Source organism: Euprymna scolopes, chromosome 45 (genome assembly GCF_053919585.1).
Source record: "Euprymna scolopes isolate OS-2025 chromosome 45, ASM5391958v1, whole genome shotgun sequence".
NCBI lineage: Eukaryota > Metazoa > Mollusca > Cephalopoda > Sepiida > Sepiolidae > Euprymna > Euprymna scolopes.
This window is the reverse complement of record NC_136526.1, coordinates 10,825,364-10,844,909: the sequence shown is the minus strand read 5'-3', so window position 1 is coordinate 10,844,909 and position 19,546 is coordinate 10,825,364. Positions and strand designations below refer to the sequence as shown.

Sequence of the window (19,546 nt, the reverse complement as noted above, 5' to 3'; positions counted from 1 at the left end):
AAAGCAACATAAATTAAAAAGCAACATAAACTAAAAAGCAACATAAACTAAAAAGCAACATAAATTAAAAAGCAACATAAATTAAAAAGCAACATAAATTAAAAAGCAACATAAATTAAAAAGCAACATAAACTAAAAAGCAGCATAAATTAAAAAGCAACATAAATTAAAAAGCAACATAAATTAAAAAGCAACATAAATTAAAAAGCAACATAAATTAAAAAGCAACATCAATTAAAAAGCAACATAAATTAAAAAGCAACATAAATTAAAAAGCAACATAAATAAAAGCAACATAAACTAAAAAGCAACATAAACTAAAAAGCAACATAAATTAAAAAGCAACATAAATTAAAAAGCAACATCAATTAAAAAGCAACATAAATTAAAAAGCAGCCTAAATTAAAAAGCAACCTAAATTAAAAAGCAACATAAACTAAAAAGCAACATAAACTAAAAAGCAACATAAATTAAAAAGCAACATCAATTAAAAAGCAACATCAATTAAAAAGCAACATAAATTAAAAAGCAACATAAATTAAAAAGCAACATAAATTAAAAAGCAACATCAATTAAAAAGCAACATAAATTAAAAAGCAACATAAATTAAAAAGCAACCTAAATTAAAAAGCAACCTAAATTAAAAAGCAACATAAACTAAAAAGCAACCTAAATTAAAAAGCAACATAAATTAAAAAGCAACATAAATTAAAAAGCAACATCAATTAAAAAGCAAACTAAATTAAAAGCAACATAAATTTAAAAGAAACATAAACTAAAAAGCAACATAAATTAAAAAGCAACATAAATTGAAAAGCAACATAAATTAAAAAGCAACATAAATTAAAAAGCAACATAAATTAAAAAGCAACATAAATTAACAAGCAACCTAAATTAAAAAGAAACATAAACTAAAAAGCAACATCAATTAAAAAGCAACATAAATTAATAAGCAACATCAATTAAAAAGCAACATCAATTAAAAAGCAACCTAAATTAAAAAGCAACCTAAATTAAAAATCAACATAAACTAAAAAGCAACATAAACTAAAAAGCAACATCAATTAAAAAGCAACATAAATTAAAAAGCAACATAAACTAAAAAGCAACATAAACTAAAAAGCAACATAAATTAAAAAGCAACATAAACTAAAAAGCAACATAAATTAAAAAGCAACATAAATTAAAAAGCAACATGAATTAAAAAGCAAACTAAATTAAAAGCAACATAAATTCAAAAGCAACATAAACTAAAAAGCAACATAAATTAAAAAGCAACATAAATTAAAAAGCAACAAAAATTAAAAAGCAACATAAATTAAAAAGCCACATAAATTAAAAAGCAACATAAATTAAAAAGCAACCTAAATTAAAAAGCAACATAAATTAAAAAGCAACATAAATTAAAAAGCATCATAAATTAAAAAGCAACCTAAATTAAAAAGCAACATAAAGTAAAAAGCAACATAAATTAAACAGCAACCTAAATTAAAAAGCTACATAAACTAAAAAGCAACATAAATTAAAAAGCAACATAAATTAAAAAGCAACATAAATTAAAAAGCAACATAAACTAAAAAGCAACATAAATTAAAAAGCAACATAAATTAAAAAGCAACCTAAATTAAAAAGCAACATAAACTAAAAAGCAACATAAATTAAAAAGCAACATAAATTAAAAAGCAACATAAATTAAAAAGCAACATAAATTAAAAAAGCAACATAAATTAAAAAGCAACACAAATTTAAAAGCAACATAAATTAAAAAGCAACATCAATTAAAAAGCAACATAAATTAAAAAGCAACCTAAATTAAAAAGCAACATAAACTAAAAAGCAACATAAATTAAAAAGCAGCCTTAATTAAAAAGCAACATAAATTAAAAAGCAACATAAATTAAAAAGCAACATAAATTAAAAAGCAACATAAATTAAAAAGCAACATAAATTAAAAAGCAACATAAATTAAAAAGCAACATAAACTAAAAAGCAACATAAATTAAAAAGCAACATAAATTAAAAAAGCAACATAAATTAAAAAGCAACATAAATTAAAAAAGCAACATGAATTAAAAAGCAACATAAATTAAAAAGCAACATAAATTAAAAAGCAACATAAATTAAAAAGCAACATAAATTAAAAAGCAACATAAATTAAAAAGCAACATAAATTAAAAAGCAACATAAATTAAAAAGCAACATAAACTAAAAAGCAACATAAATTAAAAAGCAACATAAATTAAAAAGCAACATAAATTAAAAAGCAACATAAATTAAAAAGCAACATAAACTAAAAAGCAACATAAATTAAAAAACAACCTAAATTAAAAAGCAACATAAACTAAAAAGCAACATAAATTAAAAAGCAACATAAACTAAAAAGCAACATAAATTAAAAAGCAACATAAATTAAAAAGCGCTAAAAACGTGCATGCTGGTGTCATGAGCTGATGCTTGCTATAACTGACGACGGCTGAAAGCGAATATCATTCATGTTCATAGATATACCTTTTATGTACCTACTACTACTACTACTACTACTGCTACTACTACTACTACTCCTACTACTACTACTAATAATAATATTAATAATAATATTATTATTATTATTATTATTATTATTAATAATAATAATAATAATAATAATAATAATAATAATAATAATAATAATAATAATAATAATAATTCTGATTTCGTTTATCAACGTCTCTCCGGAAAGATATGGGATTCATTTCCAGAGGGGTTCCCTTAATCCCGGCTTCAAACCAGGAGCTTCAAAGATTAAGGGTTTTCCTAAGGATGTTGGTGGTACCTACACTTGCAGAGGTCTGAAGACCGCCTAAAACATCGGGGATTTGTACTTTTTTTCAATTGTCCTTCAAGACGACTTGATACTACTCCTCGTGTACCAACTACGACCGGAATTATTTGTGTTTTAACCCCGTGTATACGCCATATCTCCAATAATAATAATAATAATAATAATAATAATAATAATAATAATAATAATAAGAAGAAGAAGAAGAAGAAGAAGAAGAAGAAGAAGAAGAACCCTTGAATGCGGAGAATAATACAAGACAATATAACGAATAAGCGTTACAGGGAATGAAGAACACCGAAACTGCATATTTACAAGTTCTACACCTCCCATCATGCATCCTCCCGATTGTTTCATCACCGATCCCCCCCACACACACACAAAAATGATACCAAAGGGTTGAGAAGGGTCAATAAGGACTGAAAGACCGAGGAGCGAGCGCCAACCAGACCTCGGCTGGTCAAGCGCAAAGAGAACAGGGACCTTGGGGAGGCTGAGTGCCACTCAAATTCCAGTATAAACCAATGGCCACTACCAGCGAGAAATCAATGGTAAGCGGCTGTTGCGATGATGCAAATTCATTTGCAAATGTTATCGAAGGAGGTAGAGAGAGCTGGACGTCTGGGGAATCTTGTTGTCACTCAGCTTCCAGAGAACACCACAGGTTTCCAATCAGATCGTTTGTTGGCTTGTTGACTTGTGTGAAAGCTCCATGTGAGCCAATAATAATAATAATAATAATAATAATAATAATAATAATATGCATGTGTATATATATATATACATATATATATATATATATATATATATATATATATATATATATATATATATATATATATATTATCCCACGTATTTTCCTTTGATTTTACTTGTGCAAATGGAAATTCTTTTAACTTTCTTGAAGTTTTACATTTGGATTTTACCGTCACTGGATTTTTTATCTTCCACCAGACTATCCATTCATGTGTAATCACCTTTTTCTTCATTATATTCCCTCTGCTTCACTTTTTTGTTTTCAAGTAAGATCTTTGACTTATTTGTTGTTTAATCAAATACTTCTGCATGCAAAATCCGATCCCGCATTTTGTTAATTCCTACCCTCTGATGAGAAGGAGAGTATTTCTTCGAAACTCCGCGGATTAAGGACTATCCATTTATCTAGTGTTTCCTTTTCAGATTAAATGTTTTTAACTCATTTCAAAGTGTTTTTAACATATTTTATTAACTGTTTGCTCATATTATATATATATATATATATATATATATATATATATATATATATATATATATATATATAACTACTTCATTTACTCACATAAAATTAATATACGAAAGTATAGATTTATGCGTAAACTTTAAGTATTTACTTCAAAAGTGCTCAATACGTAGTTAAATTCAAATTTTGATATATGTTTTAATTTAAACGCAAAAAAACAAAAAAAAATACAAACAATTGGGACGCTGGAAATGTACATAGTAAAACAATACGTTTTATTGTCGCGTTGATTATTTATTTGTAACGCAAAAAGAAAAAAACGCAGAAAGTATTAACAATTGTTTACTTGTATAATTTAAACGCGAAAAAAAAATCAATTGGGACGCTGAAAACGTACATAGTAAAACTACGTTTTATTGTCGTGTTGATTATTTGTTTATGTACGCATGCGCAACCGGAAGTCGTAAACCGGATGTTTGTTTACAACACCCGTTACAAGGTCATTTGAGTTTTATAATTATATACATATATATAGAGAGAAAGTGGTAGGGAACAAGAGGGGGGTGAGACAAACAAACAGATAGACGGAAATCTTGTCGCGTGTTGTCTTCTCTTATCTTTTTTCTGAAAATCACTTATGCCCTTTATTACCGAGTGGTTTTTGGCCTTAATAAAAATTACGTTGACAGCAGTCCAGACACATTATTCGTGCTTAAAATCTCGCCAGCCAAAAGGAAAAAAAAAAAAAGAGAAAGTCTTCTGTGGGAAGTCACGTGGTTTCTCGACTTCCGTTTTTTGGAAACCGCTGACCCTTAAGAGTTAACTTTCCCATTCAAACACGGCCCTCGTTATGTAATAATAGTCGATTACCTCCTCTGTGAGAATTTGCACCCGGAGAGAAACTATTCCTTCCTTCTATTAAGACAAAGGCCGTTGGAGTACATCTTTTGTTGGCTGGCGTGGAGATCACGCCTTGTCGCCGGGGTGAAAGCTCATCGGAAGGCAGCTTTCCATTCCCAAGCGACGCAGGCGATGACTTCACTGTCGTGTGACGCAATGACGCCGGATTACTCGACAATTAATTCCGGTCGATTAAAGACACAGGAGTGTCTTTAAATGAATAAATAAATAAATAAACACACGAAGAATGTGCTTATTCGTATTTAATCATTTACGGGAAAGGTTTCGTTATTTACGTTATGCTACATAGACGAGAAAGACAGTCCCATCAATATGTATTAACCGCATGCACGCACCCAGATACGTACGCTCCACTCTTTAATAACGACCAATAAATAAATAACGAAAAGATATAAACATATAAACTTTTTGTAATATATTTTACACACACACACACACACACACACACACGCACACACACACACACACACACACACACACACACACACATAATATTAGCATTTCAGCCCGGTGTTACCCGGGTGTTTGGAAGTGTATGTTGAGCAAAAAAAAAAAAGAAAGAAAAAAAAAGCGGTCAATTTTTTTTTAGCTTTGACCGCTATCGTGACCCCTTAACATTCATTTTTTGGGGCTCCAATCAACTTATTAAGTTAGATCCATGTCCAAGGAACCTATATCTAAAATTTCAAGTGTTTAGACCGAAAATTATCGGAGGAGTTTGGTAGAGTTCTCAAAGGTGAAATCGTTTAACTTTGACGCCGTAATAGCCAAATTTCTGGATGAAAACCGATCATAAAGATTTTTCCAAATCTCAGTATATCAAATTTCGAGTCTGTAGACTTAAAATTGACAGAGTTATTGCGTAGGAAAATGTACACACACAAACACACACGCAGACACGTTCACTTTTATAGATATACTAGCATGGGCGCGCGGCGTTGCCCGGGTGTTTGGATGTGTATGTTGAGCAAAAAAAAAAAAAGTGGTAGTAGGAAGGCAGGCTCGAACCCGTACCGCAAAGGAGGAAAAGAGCGGGGTAAAACCTAACGTTTATGCTGTTACGAACACCGCCAAACCGGAAGCGACATTTTTTTTAATTAAGGCTAGACAACCTAAAGGAGAGGATAACTTTCAAAAATATCGGCGAAAAAAGTGACCCTCCCCTGTAGAAAAGTGCCTAGTTGAAGGGGAAGATGTTAATGTTTTTAGCCAATTTTTCGATATTTGTCGTATGAAAGATCGAACTTTAAAACGATACCGATCTTGGTAAAATCCGTCGCCTCTATTGAAAGTTTAAGGCAGACATGCAGACAGACATACATATATACATTTATATATTGGTAACTAAAAATTTTCTACTCAAGCTGATGAGAAAGCTTGCCCTATCTCTGAATACCCTTTATGTAAAGTTTCAAATATTTAGACCAGAAATTGTCTGAGTAATTTGGAAGAGACCGCAGAGTTCAACTTTTTTTAAAACTTGTACCCCTATTATGACCCCTTAAAATTTATTGTTTTGGGCTCAAATCAAGTTATTAAGTTAGATCCATGTCCAAGGAACTTATATCTAAAATTTCAAGTGTTTAGACCCAAATTTGCCGGAGGAGTTTGGTATAGTTCTCAAAGGTGAAATCGTTGAACTTTGACCCCTTAATCGCCAAATTTCTGGCCAAAAATCGATCACATCGATTTTCCCAAATCTCAGTAACCCGTATATCAAATTTCGAATCTGTAGACTAAAAATTGACAGAGTTATTGCGTAGGGAAATGTACACGGATACACAGATACACAGACACGTTCACTTTTAAAGATATATAGATAGATAGATATTTTCTTATTCGCCGGCATTACTCATTTTTTTCGAAGCGAATAAACATTTTACTTTAAATAACAAACACTAAAAAATTATCCAGTTATGTAGAAAAGTCACCTATCTTGCTTTTGATAACATTTATTTGTTATATATTTGTTTGTTTTTTATTTTTACAACTTTTTCGAATGTATGTGTATAGTAAAACAAACCCCAAGTATAATTTTCAATTTCTGCAAAAACTATTGTCGTTAATATTTTTCTACCTCAACAGCTTTTGTAATTTTTTAGATATTTTACTAATTTCGACATGACAATACCCTTGATTTTAATTTAAATTCTATATTTCGATTCTCGATTCTCATTCTTTTTCCGAAGAAGCACCAAACAAATTATGATGATTGACAAAAAAAGCTCTTCGAAGCATCTAAAATTGAAAATTTGGAATAAACAGACAAACTGTCTTTGAAGCCACATTAAGATGTAAATATTTTATTAAAAATCAGCCGCTCGGTGCACCCTATCCTGCCTGGATAGAGTTCAAAACCAGCTTCAAAATCTAGTAGGTGATGCCCTTTTCTCTTCCCTGCAGCCTCTTTCCCACAGAAGAAACTTTTCGAGCCTGTCATTGCTCTATCATTATTTTCATGGCACGTGCTCGTCTGAGCTCCAATCTATGGTCTCGCAGTGCCAAACTTTCACAAGAAACACTCGACTAGCTACAACCGCTATCAACATTTTACTCCACTCTTTATCTGTGTCTAAATCTAAATGTACATTCTACGGACACAGCTTTTTTCCTCCCTAGAACTGCCCGACCGTGGAACACTTCTCCATTGGCCTGCTTCCCGGCCGACCACAGTATGGTAGCGTTCAAATCTAATGTAAACACGTTTTTGGTGAACCATCCCCTTAAATAATCGCTATACATATATTTTCCTTCTTCATAAGTTTTGGTTTCGGTTTCGATTCAAGCTAATACACCCAAGTCATATGGATATATATATATATATATATAAAAGTGAACGTGTCTGTCTGTCTGTCTGTCTGTCTGTGTGTCTGTCTGTCTGTGTACATTTCCCTACGCAATAACTCTGTCAATTTTTAGTCTATAGACTCGAAATTTGAAATACCGGGTACTGAGATTTGGGAAAATCGATGTGACGGGTGTCAGCCAGAAATTTGGCTGTTAACGGGTCAAATTTCAACGATTTGACCTTTAAGAACTCTACCAAACTCCTCCGACAATTTTGGGTCGAGACACTTGAAATTTTAGATATAGGTTCCTTGAACATGGATCTAACTTAATAAAGTGATTCGAGCCCGAAACAATAAATTTTAAGGGGTCATAATATGGGTCAAAGTTTTAAAAAATTAACCATTTTTTTTGTTTTTTTGCTTTTTTTGCACAGCATACACCTCCAAACACCCGAGCAACGCCGGGCACCCCTGCTAGTATATATATATATATATATATATATATATATATATATATATATATATATATATATATATATATATTTATTTTTTAAATCACAACTTTATAATATATAAGAATCGATAGAAAATTGACTCCATAATAGTACCTACGAAATCTGCATAAATTAAAATATCGTATTTAAGCGTACTTTACGACCGGGCTACGCCGAGTATCTCTTGTAGCTTAGATAAATACTATTGCAGTTTTAACAAAATAGCTATAATAATATCAAAGCGTCTCCATTTACACTGAACATCTACAGAATGCCAACACCAACATATTACATATGAATGAGTCCACTGTGGAATTTTCACAGGTACCGCTAGTGTTTTTTTGTTTTGTTTTTTGTTTGTTTGTTATTTTTTTACTTCGTAATGAAATTAAAATTATTTACACTTTCACTTTAAAAAAAACAAACAAAAAAAAAACAAACACTTTAACAAATAAATTAATCCCTTGAAAAATTTTGTCACTTCCGATTTTTAAAGTGACTTTTTAAAAACCGGAAGTGACTGAATTGTTCAAATAATTGAACGATTTGATTTTATTCAAAGTAAAACAAGATTTTTTTCTTGGAAACAAACCAAAATGATTGATATTCGATAAAATTTGTGAATATTTTAATCTAATATATAAAAAGGCTATATGTCTGTATGTATGTTTCCATATTCTCAAACTCTATCACTTGATAGAGTTCAAAATAGACTTCGTAGCCTCGTAGGAGATGTCCTTTTCTCTTCCTTGCAACCTCTATCTCACAGAAGAGATGTTGCGAGTTTGTCTCTGATGTATCGTTATTTTCATGGAAAGTGTTCGACTGAGCTTCAATCTATGGTCCCCCCTCGCCAAACTTTCACAAGAAACACTCGTCTAGCTGTAAACACTATCAATAATTCCCCCCACTCTTTATCTGTGCCTAAACCTAAACATAGATTCCATGATCAAAGCTTCTTTCTTAGAACTGCACGCCTGTGGAATTGTCTTCCGTTTTCCTGCTTTCCGGCTGACTACAATATGGTTGTCTTCAAGTCTAACGTAAATAAGTTCTTGATGAGCCGTTCCATATAAGTTATCAAATTTACCAAATTTTCATTACTAATGATTATTATATTGTCCAATTTCTACTGTACACTCTTTAACCCTTATCCTTGAGTTGCCTCTTGGCCTTGATAATGTGGTGATGCCTATGTAAAAAAAAAAAAAACTTCCGAAACTAAAAGTTGCAAAACGGCGCTAGGTACCTAAAATGATTGAATTGTTTACAGGCCGTTCTTTTATGGGTTTTTAGTCGGTTAAAATAGTTTTTTTTAAGGGGTCAAAAAATGGGTAAAAATTGAAAAAATCATAAACATTTTGTACATTCATCTTAGTTTATTTTTAATTTTTAATAAGCTCATACACGTGTCACGTTCGTACAGTGGTGACGTCACCAGCTTTGAATGCTACAGTTTTGCGTTCGGTTTCGATTCTAGCTGATGGCACCCCAATTTTTTTTTTTTTTTACTTTTGAAATCATAATAATATATATGGAATCTGAACAAATTAAAATATCATATTTAAGCGTATTTTACGATCGAGCAAAGCTACTATATTAAAAAATATAAAAGGCTAAATCACAACATTAAGAATTTTTAACTTACGTAAATCGGCACAGGATTTCGAACAAAATTATTTCAACATAGGGGTAGAATGCTCTCGTTCTGTCATTTATGACCGGTAGAAAAAGAAATCTATATATTAATACTATAGCGTGTGTGCTATTTTCTGTGCCACGTTTACATCCGGGTCGTTTAATTGTTATGCACTTCTATTTCTTGTCGTAAGTAATTTTACCAAGAATTCTTCATCAGTTTTGGTTTCGATTATAACTGTTGCCACTGAAGTCATCTATTTTTTTTATGAATAATTTTATCAAAGTTCTGGTTTCGGTTATTGCTGAAGGAAGTCAAGTTTTATATATATATATATATATATATATATATATATATATATATATATATATATATATATATGGTTATCGACATACAGTCCTGTTTCGTTGTATCACAACTCATCAGTGCCGCTAGACTAGCAAGCCAAGGATTGAACCTAGAACCGTCGTGTTGACAGTCGGCAGTTCTCCCACTCGACCATGGAATCGACGCCCGTAAATAACTCGTCGGAATGTCTATTTGAATAGACACCCGCCACGACTTTTATAGTGCTCATATATATATATACAAACATATATATATATATATATATATATATATATATATATATATATATATATATATATATATATATATATATATATATATATATATATACACACACACACACACACACACACACACACATATATATATATTCAAGCAAATATTATTAAATGCAACGGAGACACTTGCTTCATGATTCTTTTTTTTTCTAATTTTTGCGGAAAATTAGTTAAAATCGCATTTTTCTTAGACGTTATAAAGTAGACGGTAAGAGGCTACACGCAGTGGACATAACTCAGAAAAGAATACTTTAGATGACTTGTGTCATGGCTGCAATATTTGCTTTCTATAGCAATAGACTTTTTTTTTTACTAAAAACACAGTAACACTTGTTCTACCCGATGAATTTTCGTAATTTATGGATATATTACTATTTCCGACAATTAATTAATAATAGTAATATGGATTTTGCTTTAAACGATTTATTTAAAATATCGATTGGTCGACTTTATCTTATAAGCAACTTTTTTTATTTACGAAAAAAAAAAGAGAGAAAAAGACAAACACTTTCCTTCTCTGATGATGGAAAATTTTTACTATCCGAAATTAATAAGAAAACAAGTCAAGTTAAAACAATTGAATGATTTTTTTTTAATATTTGCATCTTAACGGAGTGTCTGAGACAGTTTGCTGGTTCAAAATTTGGTATTTTCAAAGATTTTCTTTCCACCTTAACACCCACCTTTAAAATGACGATTTTTAAAGGTTTTCAGGTATGCTGAAAACGAATATCGCATTCAAATTTGAGACAATATATTCGATCGATCGATACTTCCGTCCAGTTTCGAAAGACAAAGGTTACCCACTGTAGGAGCAGCAGCGCGTGTTATTGTGAGGCAAGGGCTGCGCAATCTCCAATCACACCTCTTCTGAATCGGCACTGCTTGAGTCCAGTGGCAAGGAGAAGTCCAGGACGTCTGGAAACAATGCCGAGATAAAGAGAGGGCGCATACAGCACCTAGAAATCCCGAATGGTCACCCATTTAGTATTGACCAGGTTTAACGTTGCTTAAATTCGGTGGTCTAGCGGTAACCAGTGTGTCAACGTGATTATGCCGTATGTATTACTTAATGAATTTCAGTGGTGTTCGCCATTACGAAAAAAAGCGATGTTTCTACACAATGCGAACCAAACTCTACTGACTAACCCTGTTATATAATATACAAAATGCATTTAAATACAGACGGGTTATTTAATGCCGAATCCAAAGATTTTGAAGAAATTTTTTTTTAATAGAATATATTTGTTGTTTTCACGTCGGTTTCTATTTAACCCATAGTTGGGACCCTAACAGGTACTACCACTCCGGGTCAGACTGGGCCTGGGAGCAATGGTAATTAAAGGGTGGCTCCACACTCCCCAAAGCCAACAAGCTGGGGCCTCACCACTGGATATAGTTTAAGGTCATATCCAGGACCCCCATTGAGGGACTTTTACCCTCTGCAGGGGGGACAGTTGGCGTATTCTAATGCCCCACCGACCGGGCCTTAAATACAGGATGAGTTGCTTTAAATAATTTCTTCGCAAAAACAAAAACAAAAAAACAAGCAAAAAACAAAAAACAAAACACTAGTATCACATTCAATAGCACTTTTGCATTACACGGTCGGCGCCATTTTTTGTTTGTTTGTTGTGTTTCACTAAACTGTCGCCAGGTGGCGCTTATTGAATTCCATTCAAATTATTTATCAATTTATAAATTAATAAGTGAAGAATTCATGGTCGCGCGTAAGTGCACAGTGAACGAAGCTTAAAAAAATGTTCAGCACACCCCCATTTAGACCCAAAAGTCCCCAGGGGATGTCAAATCCTGGTGAAAATTAACAAACGGTGCAGTTTTAGGCCTTAACATATATAAATTTGAGTTCTGCACCATGCAAAAAAAAAAAAATGACTAAGTCCATCATTTGCCTCCCCCCCCCCTCATTTAATCCCAAAAGTCCCCAGGGCCTTAACATATTTAAATTTAAGTTCAGCACCATGCAAAACTGCTAAATAGACATACACAGAAAATTTTGGAGAAAAATTATAAAATAGTCCCCAAAATGGAGTGTTTTTATTAATCCTAAAAGACCCTCTGGGGCACACCCAAAAGTTATCGCGAAGTATAGACAAACAAAATTATATAGAAATCTGTTAGTTACAACTTTTCAGAAAGTTTTATAAAAATCCAAGGTATCAATTTTTTTAATAAGCACAAAAGTGTCAATTTTAGCCATTTTCACCCGAAAGGCACCCCTAGGAGGGGGGGGGGCAAACGGAGTTTTCTCGGAAATTCCATTCTGTTACTTTTTTTTTTTACTCATATCCTGTTTAATGTTTGTGGAAAATTTCAAAAAAATCCAAAGCGTAGTTATTGAAAAAAGTGCGGACGGACAAACGGACGAGGGTGAATTTACAGACCAAAAACTATAATATATATATATATATATATATATATATATATATATATATATATATATATATATATATATATATATATATACTAGACTACCCGTGACCCATTGAGTCAGTATGTTATATTAGCTATGGAATTCATGTATGAGCGTGACACTTGTGACGTAAAGAAAATAGTTTTTTTTTTTTTACATAACAGAAACATTTCTATGAAAGTATATTAAAATGAAAAAAGAATATACAGTTACTGAATTATAAGTGGTTGGCCATACTTATAGGTAAATGTGCACTGAACAGATACCATAATACTTATTATAGTTAAATTCAAATTTTGATATATCTGCTTTATTTACATCGTTCATTTCTGTATTATGTTTAAATAATAATTTCGAAATAATAACGTTAATATTTCAGCGTCTCAATTGTTCTTATGTTGGTTTGTTTTTTCGCGTTTAAATTATCCAAATAAACAATTGTTGATACTGCCTGCTTTTTTTTTTACATCGTTCATTTCTGTATTACGTTTAAGTTATTTTAAACCCCACTCTTCCCATGTTAAATAATAATTTCGAAATAATAACGTTAATATTTCAGTGCGCAGGTCAAAATCTTCAAAAGAAGCGATTTGTGTGCATTTGTTTACGTTGTTATGGGTTAATGTTTATGCGCGCATGCGCAACCGGACGTCGTAAACCAGAAAGCGGGTTACATACATCGTACAAGGTCATTTGAGTTTTATAATTTATATATATATATATATATATATATATATATATATATATATATATATATATATATATATATATAAAACTTTGTTGACCCTTCAAAAAGTTAAAACTATAACTGCAAACACTTGTACCTCCTCGACGTAACTACCCCCGACAAATCCGACAAGCTACGAAGTCTCATCCCTTTACAGTAGAGATCCCTAGGTGCAAGAAAGCCTTTTACTCCTATAGTTTTTTCCCCAGGACTGCGGGTCTTTGAAACTCCCTTCCGGGATTCTGCTTTCCCAACTGCAATGATATGCAGAAGTTCAAGTGTAATGTTAACAAACATCTTTCTGCTCATCTCCCTTCATAATGACCCCGCTAATTAAGTCCCTGATAGTAGCCCCCTCTTCAAAGTGGCACTGTGCCTTGGTTGGGGTGAAAATTGAATATATATATATATATATATATATATATATATATATATATATATATATATATATATAAAACTTTGTTGACCCTTCAAAAAGTTAAAACTATATTTTGTTACAGTGACAATTTTACGGCAATTCCAAAAAATGTTTCGGAAAAAAAATCCAATGTTTCTTTAATTCAAAAATTATTTTATTAAAATTATATTTTCTTACGCAAACTTTTCAATAAATGTTTTTACAATTATATTTTGATACATTTTTATACAATAAATGTTTTGGTTTTCAAATATTTTTTGCGTTTGAAAAAAAAAAATCTAATTTGTTATATATTTGTCGTGTTATTTGACCAAGAAGAAATTGGAGTTATCGCCCCCTAACAATGGCGCCGTCCGTGTCATGCAGAAGTGCCCGTACAATTTCTTCGGTGAAATTCGTTAATGTTCGGAAGTCTTCGGCGAAACACGGAGTAGTCGACGTAATTTCTAACCAAACAAACAAAAAATTCAAAATCGGCGCTTCTACACTATCAGAACGAAATTTTGTAGTCGATAAATTGAGTTTTCAGATAAAAAAAAAAAAGCAATGGTTTCAACTGATTTTTTTGTCAATTCTAATAAATTACAATAGTAGCTTCCAAATTAGGCAGTCGAAATTACATGAATATTACTGAATTATAAAAAAAAAAAAAAAAAACTTTAATCATGTTAGTAGGTGAAAAATTGCGGCCATCTTGTTTAAATCGAAACGGAAAATTACCTCCTTTTTGAACTCTTCTGTGTCTTACACAAGCAAATTCGATCGCTATCTTCAAATTCTATTTTTTCCTTTAATAAATAATTTTCTACCTTATCGATTTTCATAATTTTTGGATATAATCATCTTAAAAATACGAGGAATACGTAGATACCATTGTTTTCAAGTGAGATTCAGTTTTACGATTTTCGAAATTTCGTTCTGATAGCGTAGAAGTGCCCCCCCCCCCCAAAAAAAAGACAAACTATTTCCGGTACATTTCATTTTGGTTTTCAAATATTTTTCTGATCGAAAATAAATTTTGTTTGTTATTTATTTACCGTGTTATTTGACCAAGAAGAAATTGGAGTTATCGCCCCTTAAAAATGGCGGCGTCCGTGTAGTGCAGAAGTGCCAATTCAATTTCTTTGGTGAAATTCGTTAATGCTCGTAAGTTTTCGTCGAAACACGAAGTTGGTCAATGCAATTTATATATAAAAAAAAAAAAAAAATTTTTTAAAAGTATTTTTTCCGGTACATACCACTGTCCTTAGTCACTAAAGACGGACTCTGAACGTAGATACTTTTTTTCTTAAAAAATAACAATAACAAAAATATTTTTCTATATATAATAACAGTCTTTGTGCGAAGGAGTGGTTAAAAGCGGACAACGAGTTTATAATAAAACGTTGGGACACAAGTGTCACACCTACGGATTTATCTGCGGTCCTGTCGCCAGTTAAGTGTTTACAAGAAAAAAAGCCATTGTTTCAGTGTGTCATTAGTCATCTGGGCCCTGTCACAGTTCGTTTGGTGCAGAAAAAAGTATTATAAAACAGTAAGGATTACAATAGAAAGAGGTACAAAAAACTTGCCCCCCCCAAAAAAAAAACAAACAAAAAAATATAAATGAACGTTACTAAAGGCAAGATATGTTACCGTGACATTTATTACGTAGGTTTCTACCACCATTTTGTGTTTTTATTTCTTATTTTGACGTGATTATCGAGTCTCCAAAGACATCGCGGCCATCTTTTTTTCTTCTCCGGCAGCGTTCAACATTACTCGTTTTTCGACCGAATAAACATTTTAGGGTTTGTATTACTGTACAAATAGATTCGAAAAAGTTGTCAAAAAAACAAATATATAACAAATAAATGTTATCAAAGGCAAGATAAGTTACTTTTCTACCTAAGTGGATATATTTTTTTGTGTTTTTATTCAATGTAACATGTTTATTCAGCTCGAAAAACATGCAGTGTTTACCGATGTATTGGAAAATTCAAAATGGCGCCCGACTGTCTCTTTAACACGGTAAGTGTGGGAAAAGATGTTATAAATAATAAACTAGACAAAATACTATTAAAAAACAACCGAATTTATGTCAACTTTATGTCACGGTAACATATAATGAGCGACTTTCTAACAGTATTTTGTCTAGTTTATTATTTATAATACCTTTTCCCAAACTTACCCTCTCCGAGAGAGAGTCGGCCGCCATTTTGAATTTTCCAATGCATCGGTAAACACTGCATGTTTTTCGAGCTGAATAAACATGTTACACTGAATAAAAACACAAAAAATATATCCAGTTAGGTAGAAAAGTAACTTATCTTGCCTTTGATAACATTTATTTGTTATATATATATAGATTTTGACAACTTTTTCGAATCTATGTGTACAGTAATACAAACCCACATTTTACATTAAATAAAAACACTAAAAACTTATCGAGTTAGAAAAGTAAGTTATCTTGCCTTTGGTAACATTTACAGATTTATCTGCGGTCCTGTCGACTGTTAAAAAAAAAGCTATTGTTTCAGTGTGTCATTAGTCATCTGGGTTCTGTCACAGTTTATTTGGTACAGAAAAAAGTATTATAAAATACTAGGGATTACTATAGACAGAGGTACGAAAAAATTGTCAAAAAACAAATATATAACAATTAACGTTACCAAAGGCAAGATATGTTACCGTGACATTTATTACGTGGGGTTCTACCACCATTTTGTTTTATTTCTTATTTTGACGCGATTATCGAGTCTCCAAAGACATCGCGGCCATCTTTTTTTCTTCTCCGGCAGCGTTCAACATTACTCGTTTTTCGAACGGAGTAAACATTTTACATTAAATAAAAACACTAAAACTTATCCAGTTAGGTAGAAAAGTGACTTATCTTGCCTTTGGTGATATTTATTTGTTTATATATATATATATATATATATATATATATATATATATATATATATATATACCTGCTTCTCTGATTGTACTGATATGCAGAAGTTTAAATGTAATGTAAACCAACATCTTGTTAATCTTTCTTAGGCATGGTCACAAATAGTAGCCCCTTACGTCCAAATGGCGATGTGCCCTATTAGGAGTGAACGTAAAGAAAAAGAAAAAAAAGAAAAAAAAAAGCGAAATTAAAAGCCGCCCGAGGAGCGGACGATTTTCCCTGGGTTTGTATTACTATACACAAGTACGAAAAAGTTGTCAAAAAAAAAAGAAGAAAACACACACACACACACACACACACACACACACACACACACACACACACACACACACACACACACACACATATATATATATTTATTCTCGTGTAAAAATAGTAATATTGCAATGCATATCTATTTATATAAAATTTATTATTTGTAAAAAAATTATTTTACATTGGTTTTACAACCACTTCCCTATCCTATTGACTTACCGTGCACACTATTTTACTATTATTGTAAACATTTACAGTAAAAAGCATCTGAAGATGAAGACGATGGTGTATTGTAGCATAGTCTTCTTCCGCCATTGAAATGTCGTGCCGAGTCAGCATTTTAAGCCTTTGCGTGGACGTGACGTCACGGAGCGGAATGCAGGTATAGAGATCAGATGGAAAAAGAAGGAAAAAGGAAGAAAAAGACGCGTAGCGATTGGGAAATTTACGCTCGGCAAACGCCCACGTCTTTTACTCTTACTCTTTCGATTGGCGGAGCTGTGTCTGGCGCTGTCTATTAACAGACAGCTGTGTCTGGTGCTGTCGATTGACAGCCAGCCGACACTGCAGTTATAAAGAGAGAATATTCTTGAGAAACGAATGCAAAACAAATCACGGGAATTTGTTGCAAACATTTTAATTTTATGTTGTTCATTTTCAGTTCATTTCCTTTTATTGAAAACGGGGGGGGGGGGGCTTGCCCTGGCGTAAAATACGCTTAAATATGATATTATAATTTGTCCAGATTTCATAAATATTATCATAGAGTCGTGATTTCAAAAGTAAAAAGAAAAAAAAAGTATTTGGGTGCCATCAATTAGAATCGAAATCAAAACATTTAAAGCTGTTGACGTTACCACTGTACCAACGTGACACGCATATGAACCGATTAAAAATTAAAGATAAATTAAGATAAATGTTGAATTTTTTCAATCTTACCCATTTTTGACCCCTTAAAAACTATTTTAATTGCTAAAGATCCATAAAAGAACGGTCCGTAACAAATCCTATCATTTGAGGCCCCTAGTGCTGCTCTGCGACTTTTAGTTTCGAAGGAGACAGAGTTTGAAAATATGGAGACTGACAGACAGACAGACAGACAGACACAGATATAGTCGTTTATATATTAGACTAGCGAGGTGGTGGTGTGGGGGATTTACCCGGGCGTAAAATACGCTTAAATATGATATTTTAATTTGTCCAGATTTCGTATATATTATTATAGAGTCGTGGTTTCAAAAGTAAAAAAAAATATTTGGATGCCATCAGCTAGAATCGAAACTGAAAGCAAAACTGTAGCATTCAAAGCTGGTGACGTTACCACTGTACCAACGTGACACGCATATGAACTGATTAAAAATTACTTAAAAATAAACGAAGATGAACGTTCAAAACGTTTAAGGATTTTTTTTTTAATTTTACCCATTTTTAACCCCTTAAAAACTATTTTAATTGCTTGAAGATCCATAAAAGAACGGTCCGTAAAAAATCCAATCATTTGAAGCCCCTAACGCCGCTCTGCGACTTTTAATTCGGAGGAAATAATAGAGTTTAAAAATATGGAGACCGACAGACAGACAGACGGACATATAGCCGTTTATATATTAAATAAGTAGGGCGCAAGTGCAACTATTATAAAGATGCGTCCATTCGATCGAAACGTTTTGCAATAACAATGCTATTTCTAAAGTGGTTGTATCCAGACATGAAATAAATACATGTTATTAGCTATCTATATATCTATAAAAGTGAACGTGTGTGTGTGTGTGTGTGTGTGTGTGTGTGTGTGTGTGTGTGTGTGTGTGTGTGTGTGTGCATTTTCCTTCGCAATAACTCTGTCAATTTTCAGTCTACAGACTGGAAATTTGATATGCAGGGTACTGAGATTTGGGAAAATCCACGTGATCGGTTTTCGGCCAGACATTTGGCTGTTAAGGAGTCAAAGTTCAACGATTTGACCTTTGAGAACTCTACCAAACTCCTCCCACAATTTTGGGTCTAAACACTTGACATTTTAAATATAGGTTCCTTGGACATGGATCTAACGTAATAACTCAATTTGAGCCCAAAACGATAAAGGTTAAGGGGTCATAATAGGGGTCAAAGTTTTAAAAAATTGACCTTTTTTTTTGTTTTTTTGTTTTTTTTTTCTCTCTCAGCAGACACCTCCAAACACCCGGGCAACGCCGGGCACCCATGCTAATAGTTAATAAAAAAAAACATGATACAGGGTGTCCGAAAAGCAACTAAAGGGGTTTTAACAAATAGATT

General features: G+C 32.1%; 1 protein-coding gene across 3 annotated transcripts in view; it reads left to right on the top strand.

Annotated features, from left to right (window-relative positions):
• LOC145269247 (orexin receptor type 2-like) overlaps positions 1 to 19,546 on the top strand; it is a 468,223-nt gene that overhangs the window by 383,107 nt on the left and 65,570 nt on the right. The window contains exon 1 of one of the 3 annotated variants that reach the window (XM_080124872.1): positions 15,049 to 15,641. The exons of the other annotated variants lie outside the window; for them this stretch is intronic. The gene's annotated coding sequence lies outside the window, so the exon portion shown is untranslated. Of the gene's footprint in view, positions 1 to 15,048; positions 15,642 to 19,546 lie in introns of those variants that run through there. 3 annotated transcript variants of the gene reach the window in all.